This window comes from Cryptomeria japonica, chromosome 10 (genome assembly GCF_030272615.1).
Source record: "Cryptomeria japonica chromosome 10, Sugi_1.0, whole genome shotgun sequence".
Taxonomy (NCBI): Eukaryota; Viridiplantae; Streptophyta; class Pinopsida; order Cupressales; family Cupressaceae; genus Cryptomeria; species Cryptomeria japonica.
In genome coordinates this window covers 394,469,447-394,485,060 of record NC_081414.1, presented here as the reverse complement: position 1 = coordinate 394,485,060, position 15,614 = coordinate 394,469,447, and positions in this window count along the sequence as shown.

Genomic DNA, 15,614 nt, shown 5'->3' with positions numbered 1-15,614 from the left:
TTATCTCAAGTGGATCAGTCTTTAGGTAGTTTGAACAAAGTTATGAACTCTATGGTGAGGATTGAAGAAGAAGACCAAATAATTTGGAAACTCACAGCTAGTGGTACTTTTTTAGTGACTTCTCTATATCATCAATAGTTCAAGACCATGGAAAGTCCTTGCTGGGCCAAAGCTTGGGTGAAAGGCCTCATACCCAAAATCAATATTTTCTTTTGGATAGCCCTTCAAGACAAAATTCTCACTACTGAGAATATCAAAAAAAGAGGTATCAGCGTGCCTAGTTTCTGTATTCTCTACAAGTAGAATGAGGAGACAATAAATCATATGCTCTTCCACTGTCCCTTCTCTGTTGATGTCTGGGGAAGCTATCTAGATCAATTCAATATTAGTTGGAGCTTCCCTAATTCAATTCAGGAAATTTTCAAGTCTTGGCATCATCCTTCAAAAAACAAAACTACAACCTTATTATGGAAAATTGCTTTACCCCACATGTGTTGGGGTCTTTGGAAAGAGAGAAATGATAAGATTTTCAGGGAAAAGACCACTAAGGCCAAAATTGTGTTTGAAAAAATTAGAAGCATAAGGGAAAATCTGAATATCATAGGTGGTTTGGATAATCCTCACACTAAGGAGGATCAATGTATCTATAAAAAGTGGAGACTAAAGGCTCAAGAGAGTGTTCAGAGCAACCCTAGAGAAGGAGTGAGATGGACCAACCCGCCCGAAGGATGGATGAAAATCAATTTTGACGGGGCCTCTAAGGGTAACCCAGGGGTTGCTGGATGTGGAGTGGTCCTAAGAGATGAATGGGGAACATGTAAAATCATTAAATGTATACCCATAGGAAATAAAACCAATCATGTAGCCGAAGCCATGGCGACCTATCATGGGATGATCTTGCAAAGGAAGCCAAATGCACTAAAGTTTGGTGTGAAGGAGAATCCTTAAACATTATCAACTGTTTAAATATGAAATTCCCATCGTCTTGGTCTATTAGTAATGCTATTAAAGCTACTAGGAAAATTAGTGAAGAGCTTGACATGTGTGTTTTTACACATGTTTACAGGGAGGCCAACTCTTGTGCTAACTAGGCTGCCAACCTGGCTTGCCAATCGGGAGACATCATTACTAATTATGGTGAAACAGAGATTGCAAGCAAAATGAAAGCCTTGCTCAATCAAGACCGAAGCTACACAAGGCAACGTGGTACTTTTAATCATTATTTCTAATGACCTTTCCGCCTTTTTTGATGCAGGGCTCGTTTGAAGATAATGAAATTTTAAATAGGTGTCTTATCATAATTAATTGGCATGGATTTTGGGTGCTCTCAAAGAATAACCATAGAAACCAGAGGGGAATTGATCAAATCGAGAGAAGGAACTACAAGGAAGCAGTTGGAAAAATGAAAGGTAACAAGAAGAGATTTGAACCTGCTTCCTACTCGGACTGGAGAAAGAATGATGAACTCTGGGATATCCTCCAGCAGGGGGGAATGAATGTTTTCATGGAAAGACTAAGTGGGAAAGACCCCACAATTACTTCTTACTTCATCAAGAACTAGAAAAATGGTAAAATTCTGATTGGCTCACAGATGATGAATGTCGACGAAGAGGTTATTGCCGAGGCCACAGGGATGTCTACTGAGGGTATGAAATTTTACAGGGTCTGACAAAGCTGTAGACAAGTTTCCAGTTATGGATGGAGAGAGGCAAAAGATGATCAAAATTGACAATTCCTACCACTCCTCAAAGAGAATTTTTAGGCCTTGGAGGTTTGTTCTTTTCATTTCTATTGAATACATTACCTTAGACGGTAGGTTTACCAGGGCCTACGGGCATCATTTTGTTCTTCTTAATCATTTTCATCATGGAGAAAGGGTTAGCCTTCCCTATTACCTAGCCTGTTCTATGGATCACACCATAAAGGAAATCTAGAGGCATCCTAAAGGTGATCATGCCCTTCACCATGGGCTTATGGTCCTGGTTTATAAAATGCTAAAGGGGAAGTGCATTGAAAATCCTATCAAAGGCAAAAATGCTAGAGACAAAACTACAGAAAGTAAGGATAGTGGTTTTAATTTTGACTTGGAAACTAAGGGAGAGTCGGAGGAAACTAGCAAGAAAGGGAGGATTAGGGCCAAGAAAAGGAGGATTATTGTGGACTCTGATACGTCGGACTCTGCAACTAAATCCCTTGAGGAAAAATCTACTAAAAAAAGGAAAGGGAAAACCACTGGAAAGAAGGCTCAAAAAAAGAACATTAAAAAGGGGAACAATTCCGACTTCAATCATGTTTAGATTGAATCAGAAGAGGAGGCTAAAGAAAACAAGGTGGTTGATAGTTAGGATAAAGAAGGGGAGGGTAACCCGGTGATGGATAATTTGGAGATCGTGAATACCACAAATCTGCATAAGGAGGAAAAAGGGGATAAAAGTGACAATGGTGACAAAGACACTGTTAAGGCCTTCTGTGAGACCATTGCTACTATGGTGAAGGATGTTAACAGTTTGAAAACTGATACACAGGCCATTGCAAGAATTACAGTTGGTGACAAGCCCTTGGCGGAACATGTTAAAGAAATGGTAGCCGTTCTACATAATGCACAAGCTATTGAATGTATGGTTGGAAAAATTATGGCAACGGAGAAAAAGGTCAACCAGATGGGAGATCCTAAGGAAATGGAAAACAAAATGAAAGATTTCAGCACTAGAATTGACAAGCTGGAGCTCAATGTAAAGAAGATAGCCAACCAAAATTTCCAAATCCTCAAATCCTCAGCGGACAATATGAACATCCTTATTAACAGGTTTGAGAATGATGCAGAAAAGGATGATGATAAAGAGCAGTTGAACAAAAAAGGGCATGAAAGGAGGACCAGAGTGAACACAAAGAAAAAAGGCGACATTGAAGGTCGTGAGCTGGAGGATCTGAAGACCTCAGCGAACAGCATGAAACAAATGGTTGTTCACGCTGAGGAAATTATGAATAGTATTTAGTTTCTGTTGTTGTCCCTGTTTAGGTCTCTTTGTTGTCTTAATGCTTTCCTTTTGCTATCTGTACCGAGAAACTTTATTAAGTAATGTTGTGTTTAGTTGATCCCTTTTGGTGGGTTCATTTTGTTTTTTTGAAGTGACCAGGCACTTTTTTTAGTAGTTCTCTCTCCTGGCTTGTTCAAGGTTTGGGTACCTTTCAAATACCTACTTTTACTTAATCAAAACTTTAGGACTAATGTTATTGTGAAATCATTGAATGAAAGCAATAGCCAGCTGTTGAAAAGAGGTAATAGAATAAGGAGGCAAGGAACAATACCATTGCAAAGCTCTATCCCTTAATGTTCTAGTAAACAATTTTTCTAACAACCTTTTATCATGAGCAAAGTCACTACACAAGGTTTGGAATGTTTTAACATGAGTTAAGGGATCACCTTTTCCATTATAAAATTCCAATTGAGGGACTTCTACATGTTTAGGAGGGACCTCTCTAACAATGTCATTGGATAGTGGGCTTTTTGCATCAAATGTGGGTGCATTATACTTGGATTGATTCATAGAATCTATTTGTTGTTGTAAAGAAGACATTGTTTAGGCTAGACTATTGATTCTAGCTTCGGTGGAAGGATTGAAATTAGACATGTTTGATTGAGAGGGTGGAGTAATATTATTGAATGAAGGAAAAGATTGAGAATAAGGAGGTGGGACACTATGATAAGTAGGTAATGGAGAAGATTGGGTAACACATGGAAGACTCATAGGAGGAATAAAGGAATTGTGATTGAAAGAGTTGCCTCCTTGACTAAAATTTATAGGTGGTGAATGTGATTGGGTAACATGAGTAACACTCATTGTAGGAGAAATAAAAGAAGAGGTATTTCCCCCATGACTAACATTTGTAGGTATAACATTTTGTGTAGAGGTAGCCATGTTGTTTGATGTGAAGGTAGGAACACTAGTCATAGGAGTTGTTAAAGGAATGGAATGATTAATTTGACTAGGAGGTTATGTATAAACTAGGTTTTCGTCACAACTCTTCATAGGAATGATATTAGAATCTACAAACTGAGCAATACCACGCAAGATATCAACACCATGTTTATCACTTTGAATAGTTCTTTTAATCCTTCAATCAATGGGAGAGCTTCACTTTCTGGGTATTCTTGAATCATCCATTGTTGAAGATTGTCAAATTGATTGTCCATCTTTGCCAGTTGGTCAATGAATACCCTAGTTAGTGATTCCTCCTCATTACAATAATTACCAAGAGGATAAACAAGAATATATGTAGGATTAGAAGAAGCACCAATATCCTCATTGAAAAATCTAGCCAAATTAGGCTTCATTTCCTCAGTAATTAAACCTTGGGTAGCCTTAATTCTACAACTTCTCCTAATGGGGATACTATAGGTAGGACTAATATTAGTAAAACCCACACACCAGGGAAAGTAAATTGAAATAATAATACAATCTCCTAGGAATTTGAAATTTAAAATTAGGGATGTGTTAAAATAACCTCTTAAATTAAATTTAAAATTATCCTCTAGAAGATAGAAATTTGAATTTAAAATTAGGGCTGAAAATGACCTCTTAATTTTAAAAGTTTGAAAGGAGGGAAAATCAAAATTAAAATTAGGGTTGTCCAAATCTAACCTTTTAATTAAAATTTTGAGATTTTGAAATGTTGAAATATTGAAGTAATCAATTTAATTTTAAAAATTGGGGTATATGTAATTAACCACTTAATTTAAAAATTTAAATCGAAAATGGAAATATTGAAATTCAAATTTATTTTCAACCTTAGGGTGACCTAAAATTAATAAAATTTCACAAATCTTTGGAATCGAGTAGTAAAATATAGTCAAAATAGGCTCCCCAAATTTGAGCAGAAAAAGTTGGGACCAAGGTGGTAGTAGCATGGTCCGGACACATGGTTCGGCCAACTTTTTACCAAATTTTTGAGGAAGCAATATATTGTGATTTTAATGTGAATTCTAGAAGGATATGGGAATTGGAGATGTCTAGATATGTGAAAATAAGATTTGAAAGTCGAAATAGGACACACTTAGGATTTTTGATAAAATGATTAATTGAAAGAACAACAAAAAGGGCACACTTAAGGCCAACTTTTATGATGTTTAGAAGGACAAAAGGAGGCTTTACATTTAATTGAGACAATTAAATGCTTAAAAGAAAATTTGAAATTGCACAAGATTAATTTAATTTTTAAAATTAGTGTTTGTTGCATAAACCGCTTAATTTAAAAAATTTAATTTGACAATGTGAATGTTGCAAGGAGGGAAAATGAATTTTGAAATTGAAGCAAAGACCCAAAATTAATTCAAGATCTACACAACCCAAATGTTCAATTTTAAAATTAAAAAAATAGAGTTTTGTGATTTAGCCACCTAATTTTAAAAAAATTTAAAATTGAAATTGTAAATGAAAACTTGAATTGCAAAATTGAAAAGTTCTCAAATCTGAAACAATCAATCCAATTTAGACAAATGACAAGCTCAATTTTGAAACTAAAAATTAGGGTTTTTGTGAATTCAACCTCTAAATTTTTAAAAATTGCAAGGAAATTAAACTTGGAAATGAAAATTTGAATTTTAAAATGCATATACTCAGATCTAAAAATCAAAATTAAGGGTGTAAGGAGTCGGGTTCACCAAAATGTAAAGGTGAACACTAGCTATGAAATTGATGTAACAATTAAGTGCATAAGCTAATTTTTTTTTAAATGATTGCAGATATGAATTAATTAATTGCATATGGATCAAATCTGAAAATGAAAATCAGAAGCAACCATAAGACATGTTGGTTTCACCAAAATCTAAAGTGGAAAATCGGGAGCTTAGCAAATTCTCCACTTGGAAGGGAAACTTCACTAAGCTTAATTTTCACTTAGGGGAGACTTTACATTCAAAAGAGGGGGATAAATCTACTAGATCCAATCCCAAAGGATTCAAGGACTGAATATTAAGTAGATTAGTTGAAATTGTAATGTAATTGACCCTCTTTTGTAAGTTGATTAATTGAATCAAGGCAAAGTGTTGGAAATGAAGACAAAGTATGCGAAAATAGTGAGCTATAGATTCAGGATTTAGTCGTGCACCTGGATCTAAGAATTTTGAGATGATTCGGAGTTGCTCTGTGAAATAGAGCAAAAGTTGCAGGGACTATGTGTCTAGACTGGGGCGCCCTCCAATCGGTCCTCTAAACTTTCAGTGCATCAAAAAGAGTTTTTTCATCTCTACGAATAAAGCTTAATTCCATAAGTACAATTCCACACTCATTTCCTATAGAAAGAAAGAAAGGTAAATGTGTTGGGAATAGGGGTTTTCCTTTAGGTCAAACGTTGGTTTTGGAATTAACTAAGTGGTTGAAATAATGTAAATGAAAGGACTAAAAGTAGAAATCCTCCTCTTTGAGGGGATGTTGAATTGCTTGAAAATGAAATGCTTATACCTCCTTGTGAATTTTTGCTTGCCTCCACATGCAATTATGATTTCATGAAGTAGAATAATGATCTCCTCTTCAATACTTGAAATCTTGACTCTATTGTTGCTCCAAAGCTTGAAAGGAGACTGAAAATGCTTAATTGCTCTTGAATGCTTGAATGCTTGATCTCTTGAATTCTTGATGACCTCTTATGTGTATACATTATCTCATATATTTAAAATGAGAGGGGAAATCCCTCTTATATACTTTCCAGTAGGATTAATTGACTCATTTTCCAACTTGAGTCGACATAGCGGGGATTTTCCCTCTTCAAATTTGAGTTAGATCCAAGGGCGGGGATCAAGATAGGCCCCAATTAAGGGGTCCAAGGGTGCCACGCCCTAGTCCTAGTGGGGACTAGGGCACCACACCCTGGTCTTGCCCTATTTGGGATAAGATCAAGGTGGCCCTTGAGTGCATTACTGAATTGCAAGGTGTTTTTGATGTGCATGAGCATATTCAGGTCTCCGATAAGGCCGAGGGGTGAAAACACTAAGGTGAAGACCCAAATGTAGTCAAAAAATGTGAGGGGTGCAATTTTAGGATGTTACAACTTTAATTGTCTTTTAGTTTTCTTTTATTCATGCACCAGAGGTTCATGAGACATTTTTTCCGACATCAAATATCCTTCAAAAGTAGCTACAACTTGGACCATTTCATATTTAATACATCCTTCAATTATAGAGTAATTTAACTCCTGAGCTTTGCACAAGTATTGAGTCTCAACTATTTCTTTCTCTCTTGAGCTAGTGAATTTTCCATAATCTCTAGTTGTGGATTGCATCTAAACCAAATCCCTTAGAATTTGAGGATTATTGTACTTTTTCAGATTTGAAATTTGTTGCTCCCAATTCTTCTCAAGCTCAGCCAACAATCCCTCATCATTACTTAGCATGATGTCTTCAATCAAATGCCCTATTAAAGAATCTCAATGATTACTTTGTCTTGCTCTCAAGACTCAATTACATCTCCCATCTTATTCTTCAATTTATTCCTACATTCATTTAGCATTTTAAGTTGTCAATCTTCTAATATCCTTCATGATTCAATTTCTCTTACCTATTTCTCTATCAATATTCCTTTTCCCATCAAGGTGTTTGCAGTAATTTTATCCATTTCATTTATCCTTATCAATTTTGTTTCTACCTCTTCCAATAATTCACCGCATCTCCATTGCAACTTATTTTGTCCAATAGTTGTGTCAACACCAAATATCGAGTTATTGCCTTATGCAATGTTCCCTTCACTTGAATCAACACTTCCCAAACTCATTCATCCATGACTTCCACCTTATGCTTCAAAATAGTCATGACATCTACTTCTTCTTTTGATATCATAACTAGATGCGGAGTTATTACCTGTGGGTCAAGCCCGGGTTGTATGACTCCTCTAATTAATTGAACCAACTGCTCAATCTATCCCTTTTGTTCTTTTAACTTCTTTGGTGATTCTTGCACCATCGAATCTAGCGGGTTTTCCCAAAATTATGGTTGTAACCATATAGTCTTCAATGATGACATCTTACATATATTTATCTATTATTGGGTCCACGATATGCAACTCTTGATTCCCTTCCATCTTGAGCCAAGTATCATACTTTATCTTAGGCTTCCTTCTTTTCTTTACAATATGAGCATATGCTAGAAAGCTATTATAATCTAACACCACCAATTCAATCTTATCCTTGATGAAAATATCTCTAATAGTAATTGATTAAAATAGCTTTGATACCAATTGATGAAAATAGATTTGATACCAATTATTGGAATAGGGAAACCAAGTGAGGGCGGGGGGGGGGGGGGGGGGTGGAAATCAGTTGTCTCAAAAACCCACACAACTTAAACTTATTCACAGATCTGATAATTAAGCATGAAAGCATAAATCAACACCACATCATAAACACACATAACACCAATATTTTTGATGTGGAAAACCCGGTCAAGGGAAAAACCATGGTTGGGGTGAACCCACAAAATACTATACTCTGTTAGAAGTATTACAATGAGGAATGCACGTGCATTCAGGAACACTGCCTAGAGCTCACTTCTCAAAAACAAAAAACTTACTGCCTAGGGAAGGCTCGATGCCTATACAAACAATATCGGATCACATCCGGAAATCATGAACTGAGAAATAACATCTCCTTAATGCCAGGGTTTAGTCCCATTGAAGCACAAAACAACTTTCCTCTTCACACTTCTTCTCTTCCTTTGAAATATGTTTACATTCAACGCACATACATACTCATTCATCTACTACTACATCATACAAAGATATTACATTTATTTAAATATGACATCAACCTTGGAGAAATCAACAAGGTCAGCTCAATACTCATCACCTAATTACAAAAATATAACCACACTCAATACTATATAATATGCGGACCAAGCAATATCTTTTCATATAGATTCTAAGAACCCCCTCTTCGGTGGTCTACAATCATTTCCAAAACATTGCAGAAGGATTGAATCATATGTACAGATGATATCTGGAAGTTTTAGATGGATCTGGTGCTTTGGTATACAATTTCATGAAAATCATGGTAACAGGTTGCTGAGGCTGACAAAGGCAAAGGTATAGCTAATTCGACAATTGTCACTCCTTAAGTTACAGGGACCCCGCCTCAGATTCCAATTAATCTTGATGGTTCTATTGATCTTGGGAAGAGGTCTCCTTCTGAGAAGATTATGCTTACAATTGTTGTGCAAGCCCAGGCTAGCCAAGATCTGGTGAAATCAGAGATTGAAGATAAAAAGATAATTTTGATGTCTATCGATGTTTTGAAGAAGGTGGCCCCTAATGTACAAATAGATTCAAATAATAGCCCCTCCAGTAAATTGTTATAGTTAATTAATAGTGTAAATACCAATTTTAATTCTTTGGAGAACATAGCTACACAAAAAGTTTTGGATAAGTTCAAGGATGTTAGGAAACAAATATTTCAGAAAATGATGGAAGATGATAGAGTGAGATTATATAAGAGATTACAGATTATTTTGACACATTGTCAGAAGTCAATAAATTGTATAAATCTTGCCTCATTTTGCCTAAATTCACAGTTGATATTGATAAGCAGATAGGTGTTTGCTAGGGTAATCTTGTTGGAATTTCTCAGTCCTTTGATCCTAATGCAACTCTAACCAGAAGTATTGAAGGATAGATTATAGCCTTAAATGATCAGATCTCAAGCCTTCAAGCGGATTAGGAATTTTTTTTGAGAAAAATAGGTGAACTTCGGAACCCGATTGACACCCAGTTGGATACTATAATAAGTAATAAGGTGGGTTGTATGAAGGAGATGGCCCAACCTATACCATCAGATCTAAGAGAGTTATAGATTCATGCTACTGTATTCAGTGCATTTATCACAGTTTTGGACAATTGAAGAGTGGGTAGGATACTCGCCTAGGATTTTTGAAGAGTGTTTATGCTGACCTCTTCAAGTATTTGTAAAGTGTTTGTCATCTGTATATAAATTTTGAACAACACCCCATCTTTGGCATTTCTATCGAAGGGGGAGAGGAATAGTGAAAAATGTATAGTGTGAATGGAGTATATAGATTTCTATAGATTTTTGGGTTTTTGATCTAAGGGGGAGCCTTAGAATTCTTTCATTCTTGATCCAGTGTACAGGTTTCATAGGTTTCAACACTTAGCAATTTTCATGAGTGTTGCCATCAATGCCAAAGGGGGATATTCTTGGGAATTGACACTCATCTGGTGGACTCCGATGATTTTTGGTGGTTTTTGATGGATGATTATTGGCATAAGGTTGTCATTGATGGAAACTCTTCTTGGAGATCCGATCTAGTAGTCGTAATTCTTCCTATCCAGAAGTAGGTGTTAACTAGTAGCCGACTAACTAGTATTTTAGGTAGAACAGAGCATTTTGGGTTCGGATGCTTTCCGGTGATTGCGGTGAATTGAATCATGTTCTTGTTGATTGGGCTGACTTAGATACATTATTTTATTATCATTTTGGTGATCTAAATTTATCTTTTTGGATCCGGTCAAGCCAAAATGTAACTACACGCTACACCTTCAGGTGGACATGATATAGGACATATTTTGTGGTTGTTGGTATATAAGTTTGGTATGGGTGATTTTTTTGGTGGATGTTGTGATTGTATACGAGCGAGAGGTGATCAATAATCTATTTTGGCACAGTTTCATGTGCGCATTCATGATCCAGTAGCTGACTGAGACAATGTATAGGGCAGAATAGAGAAGGTGATCCAGTCAGTATTTTTGCACTTAACTGGAACTCATCCAAGAATAATAGATGCTATTTCAGAGTTCATACATTGTGATTCATCACTGTAAAAGTTGTGTACGTAAGTGAGACTTCCTTGAGGGTTGTAGCCTTCTGGGTTATTGTAATTGAGCAGTGAGCTCTAGGCAATGTGCCTGAATGCCTGTGCATTCCCATTTTATAATATTGTTTTTTTCTACTGGCCATAATGGAATAATATTGTGGGTTCAAATAGCACATTGGTTTTTCCCATTTGGGTTTCCACATAAAAATATCGATGTTATGATCTTGTGATTGTTTCTGCATTTCAGTTTTTAGTGTATGCTTTCGATGGTGAAAAGTTAAGTTTGAAAATATGCTAACCGATAGATCACCGATTCACCACCCCCCCCTCTCATTGATCCTTGATTCCAACAATAATGTCAGTCAAGACATGTCATGGACCCAAATCTATCACCTCTAACACTTTACACTTCATTATTTTTTGATCAACCGCAACATGCTACAAGCATTTGATCACCCCAGAATATGAAGAACACTAACGCACCAGAGAAAAATATGAATTACGATCTCAACGATAAATGCGGACCACCAACACAAAAGGCACATGATCTAGAAACATCTACAAGAATCATGAATTACCATAGAAACATCTGCACCAGCATAAATTACTAGAATCACCAGCATCATAATATGGAACCTTAGAAACACTAACTGTAATGATTGTCAACCTTGAAAAATCACTTGCAGACCACCAAACCATGAACCACTTGAATTGAGGATACACGCCAACATCCCAAACATTGTTGGCATAACTGATGAAGATAATGATGGGGAGATTGTTGGCATATGGAGAAGTTGATGAGATGAAGATGATTAGTAAAGTTGAAGGAGATTGTTGGCTAGATGATGATTATATAGTTGTAAGTTGTTTGATAACTTTATTTGTGTTGTCATTGATGGAAACCATGTTTGCTTAGTCATCTAGACCTGTCGGTATAGCCTACCCGGTAGAGAAATGTGTTGGACAAAAAAACTACTAAGTTGTTGTAAACCGATAAATAGGAATAGAGTGATGATCAAGAGACTGGTATAGATGATTGGTGAAGAGTTAGACATTGTGATTTTACAGGAGTGTTGAAGAAAGAAACATTCACCTATGTTCCAAACCGCATGATCAGATTCAGTGTATTGAGTGAGTTATGATTGACTGTCATGAACTCTGTGAAGAAGAATGTATACTGGTATTAGATCTTTAACCAGTAATGATTTAAGGTTTGGTGGTAGATCTTATCATGTTCATAACTTAGTGATGACATGTTAGAATCTATTTGTAATGATAAGATTGTATTTGAGCATATGCAAGGATTGGATTTCTTGGGAAACAACAAAGTGCTTAGTAGAATGTGACAAGGGTTTGATTGCTTATCAAATCTATGTGAGGTGATCATTCAATGGTGGAAATTGTCTAGAAATTTGTTATAATGATCTATAATGATCTGTAATTATTTGTAGTGTAAATTCATTGTATTTTGAATATAGTTAGGGTTATGTAGCCGACCTAACTGAAAAAGTGTATTTAGGGCTAGTTGGAGAAGAGATTGTTTGTTGGTGATTTGAGGAGAAGGTGTTGTCAAACAAGATTGGAGTGGATGCATGTGTGTAGAAAATTTGTGCTAAAAAGGATATGTACTAGCAAGCAAGGAAGTGTTTTGATCAGATCATTTGCCCTATTGTTCCCTAATAGTTATAGCAGTTTGAAATCCCTTAACCGAGTAGATCCTAACAGGTCTTATACTATAAATCCCTTCATCGGGTGGCTCATTAACTTGATTTTGAATTCATCTAACAAGGTTACTCTTAATAGGGTAGAGCTCCAAACAGGGTTGAGGCAAATCCCTTAACCGGGTGAATCCTAATAGGGTCTTCTCTTAACCGGGCTAGGCCTTTAACCGGGTGCATTCCAAAAGAGTGCAAATATTTTGTGGGTGCTAATTCCCATTGTGGTTTTTCCCATTTGGGTTTCCACGTGAAAAATATTTGTGTTCATATGGTGATTGCATTGTTGATTTGTGCATTTGATATCTTTACATTGTTTGCATAATGATGAACACTTGAGTGAATGGTTTGGTAAAAAAGTTTAGTAGATTGTTTGAGTAGTTACTGGTACAGTTTTTTGAAGTATTGCAGAATTGTTTTACTACTGATTCACCCCCCCCTCTCAGTAGTAATTGGATCCTCATAATAACAATTGGTATCAGAGCCTAATTCCCTTAAAGGCTTAATCGTTTGGGAAGGATCTCTAAGGCTAACATGGGGGAAGGTTCAATGAGTTATAGAGAGATCTCACATAGGCTTGCAAAATCTGAAGAAGCCCTTGGTGAACTAAAGGTCAAGTACAAAGCTTCATTGGCTAAGAGAAAAGAGTTGGTTGAGCAATTGTTGGAACTCAGTGAAAATAGTTCATCTAAGGAAGCAAACATTGATGCCTTGGTTAATGAGGTGGAAAAGTTGAATGATGATAAGACAAATTTGAGGAGAGTGCTGGAAGCCCTTACCATTAGGATGAGCCAAGAGTTGGAATCCAGAAGAACAACTGAAGACACAATAAGAGATAAGGAACATGAGATTGTTAAGCTGAACCGAGAGATTGGTACCCTGCATGTACATCTTCAAGAGGAAAAAGAAGAAAAAGATAAAATACAAGCTAATTTAGACATGGCTATGTCTCTTAGAGAAAGTCTCACAAAGAAGAATGAGGTGTTTACCAAGGAGTTGGCTAATGCAAATGAGTTACTAGCTAAATTCAACAAGAGCACTACTATGCTGGATGAGCAGATTCAGTCACAAAGGCAAAACAAAGATACACATGGCTTGGGATACACAACCTTTGAACAAGGAGATCCATCTAGTACCAAGGACACCATGCATGAAGATAAATTTGCACCAAAGACCAAGCAGAACACTGGCAAGAGAACCTACAAACTAGTATGTCTTAATTGTCATAAGGTAGGTCATACTGCAAATGTTTGTAGAAGTAGATCTAGTACTTTTGATGGATATAGACCTAATGCATATGAAGGATATAAGCCTAGTACTTTTGATGTATATTGCTTCAATTGCAACAAGTATGGGCATAGAGCTGTTGAGTGCAGGTCAAGAGTGAATAATAAGATATCTTACATGGATTAGAGGTCTAATGGTGAATGGAAAAGATCTTACAATGATCGGAGGCAGTAAAATTTTTAGTGGCTAATATTCACCAAATGGCTATTTTTTGAAATTTGGGAATCAAAATTTGGCTAATAAGTTCAACCTTTAAGGTGACCCAAATCGCCACATTTTTACAAATTTTCATTATAGTGTTATTTAAATAGCCAAAGAATTTATTTTATTAATTTTTTTAACTCAAAGATTTGCCACAATATTTGATACATAATTGGATCAAATTCGCCAACATTTTATAATTTATTGTAAAAATCTAAATTAATTTACCAAATAATGTATCATAATTATTAGTTACTTTAGGGTTATATCAACAATTTTAGTTTCCACCATTGATTTAAAATATAATCTAATGACCTTCATTGTATTCCATGAATTAAATTGTACCTACAAGTTGTAATGCTCGTGGGATTTTAAATTACTATTGAATTGTTGACCTCAATGAAAATCAATGGTCTAAAAGCAATTTTTGGCCCCATGAGTATTACAAATTGTTGGAAAATTTTATCTCACAAAATACAAAGAGGGCTATTAGATTATTTTAAGTTAACAGTAGAAACTAAATAAAGTAGATTCTACCCCTTAAACTCGTTAATGGTTTCCATCTTCAAGTCTTTACCTTTCAAGATTCACCAATATTTTCTACCAAAAACAATTGATATAAAAAAATTCGCCAATAAAATTACTATTTTTCTTTTTAAAAAAGGAAAGATTCACTAATAAAAATTATTATTATTTTTCTTAAAAAATAAATATTTGCCATTATTTTATACAATTTTTTAGAGGGGGTTTCTTAAAGTTATCATTGACCGGAGGAACCCTACTTGGCAGAGACCTTATGTGAACTGGTCTAGTCCATATGAAATGGAGAATAGATGGAATGTGACATGTTCAAACTATCACAACTATGGTCATGTAGCTATGACTTTTCAGAGAAGAACTAATAGAGGCAATGTTGGACCCTGGAGAGCATCTAGAATGGCATGTTTCCATTGTCACAAACCGAGACACATTGCAAGGTTTTGTAGAGCTAGAATGAATCAATCTATTGACCAAAAAGGAAAGAAGATGGTAGATGTGGAAGAAACCAGAAGTGAGATGAATAAGATATGGAAGAAGAAAAGTAAGGAGAAACCATCAAAAGATTCCAATTCTTCACCTAGTGTGGAGAATCTCTCACCAAAAAACTAAGCTATGTATGAAGCTTAGGGGGAGCATATTGTTAGATCCATCTATGGACCCCCTAAATGGTATGCGGTAAGTTAAACTTACATATTTTGATGCAATATGATGTTATAAAGTGATTTTGAGATATAATTGGTGAATTGGATGTTATATGTGAACTGGTAGCAAGTTCTATGGTTGAATGGTGATTAGGGTATGTTCAATCAATTTAGCAAAAGGAAAATAAAAAGGTATCTGGTAGTCACATGTTTCAATTAGCATTTTTGAGAGCACATCTAGAGAGAGACGTAAACATAGACAACCTTTTGATTGCTACTATGGTGAAGTTGATAGTGGATTATGAAGATTGCGGAAGAGCATTCAGACCGGAAACCCTAGTTGTGAAGAATTCTGATGATACCAGCAAGTTTGATGTAGTAGATGAACAAAAGATAGTGATTATTGAACCGGAAGTT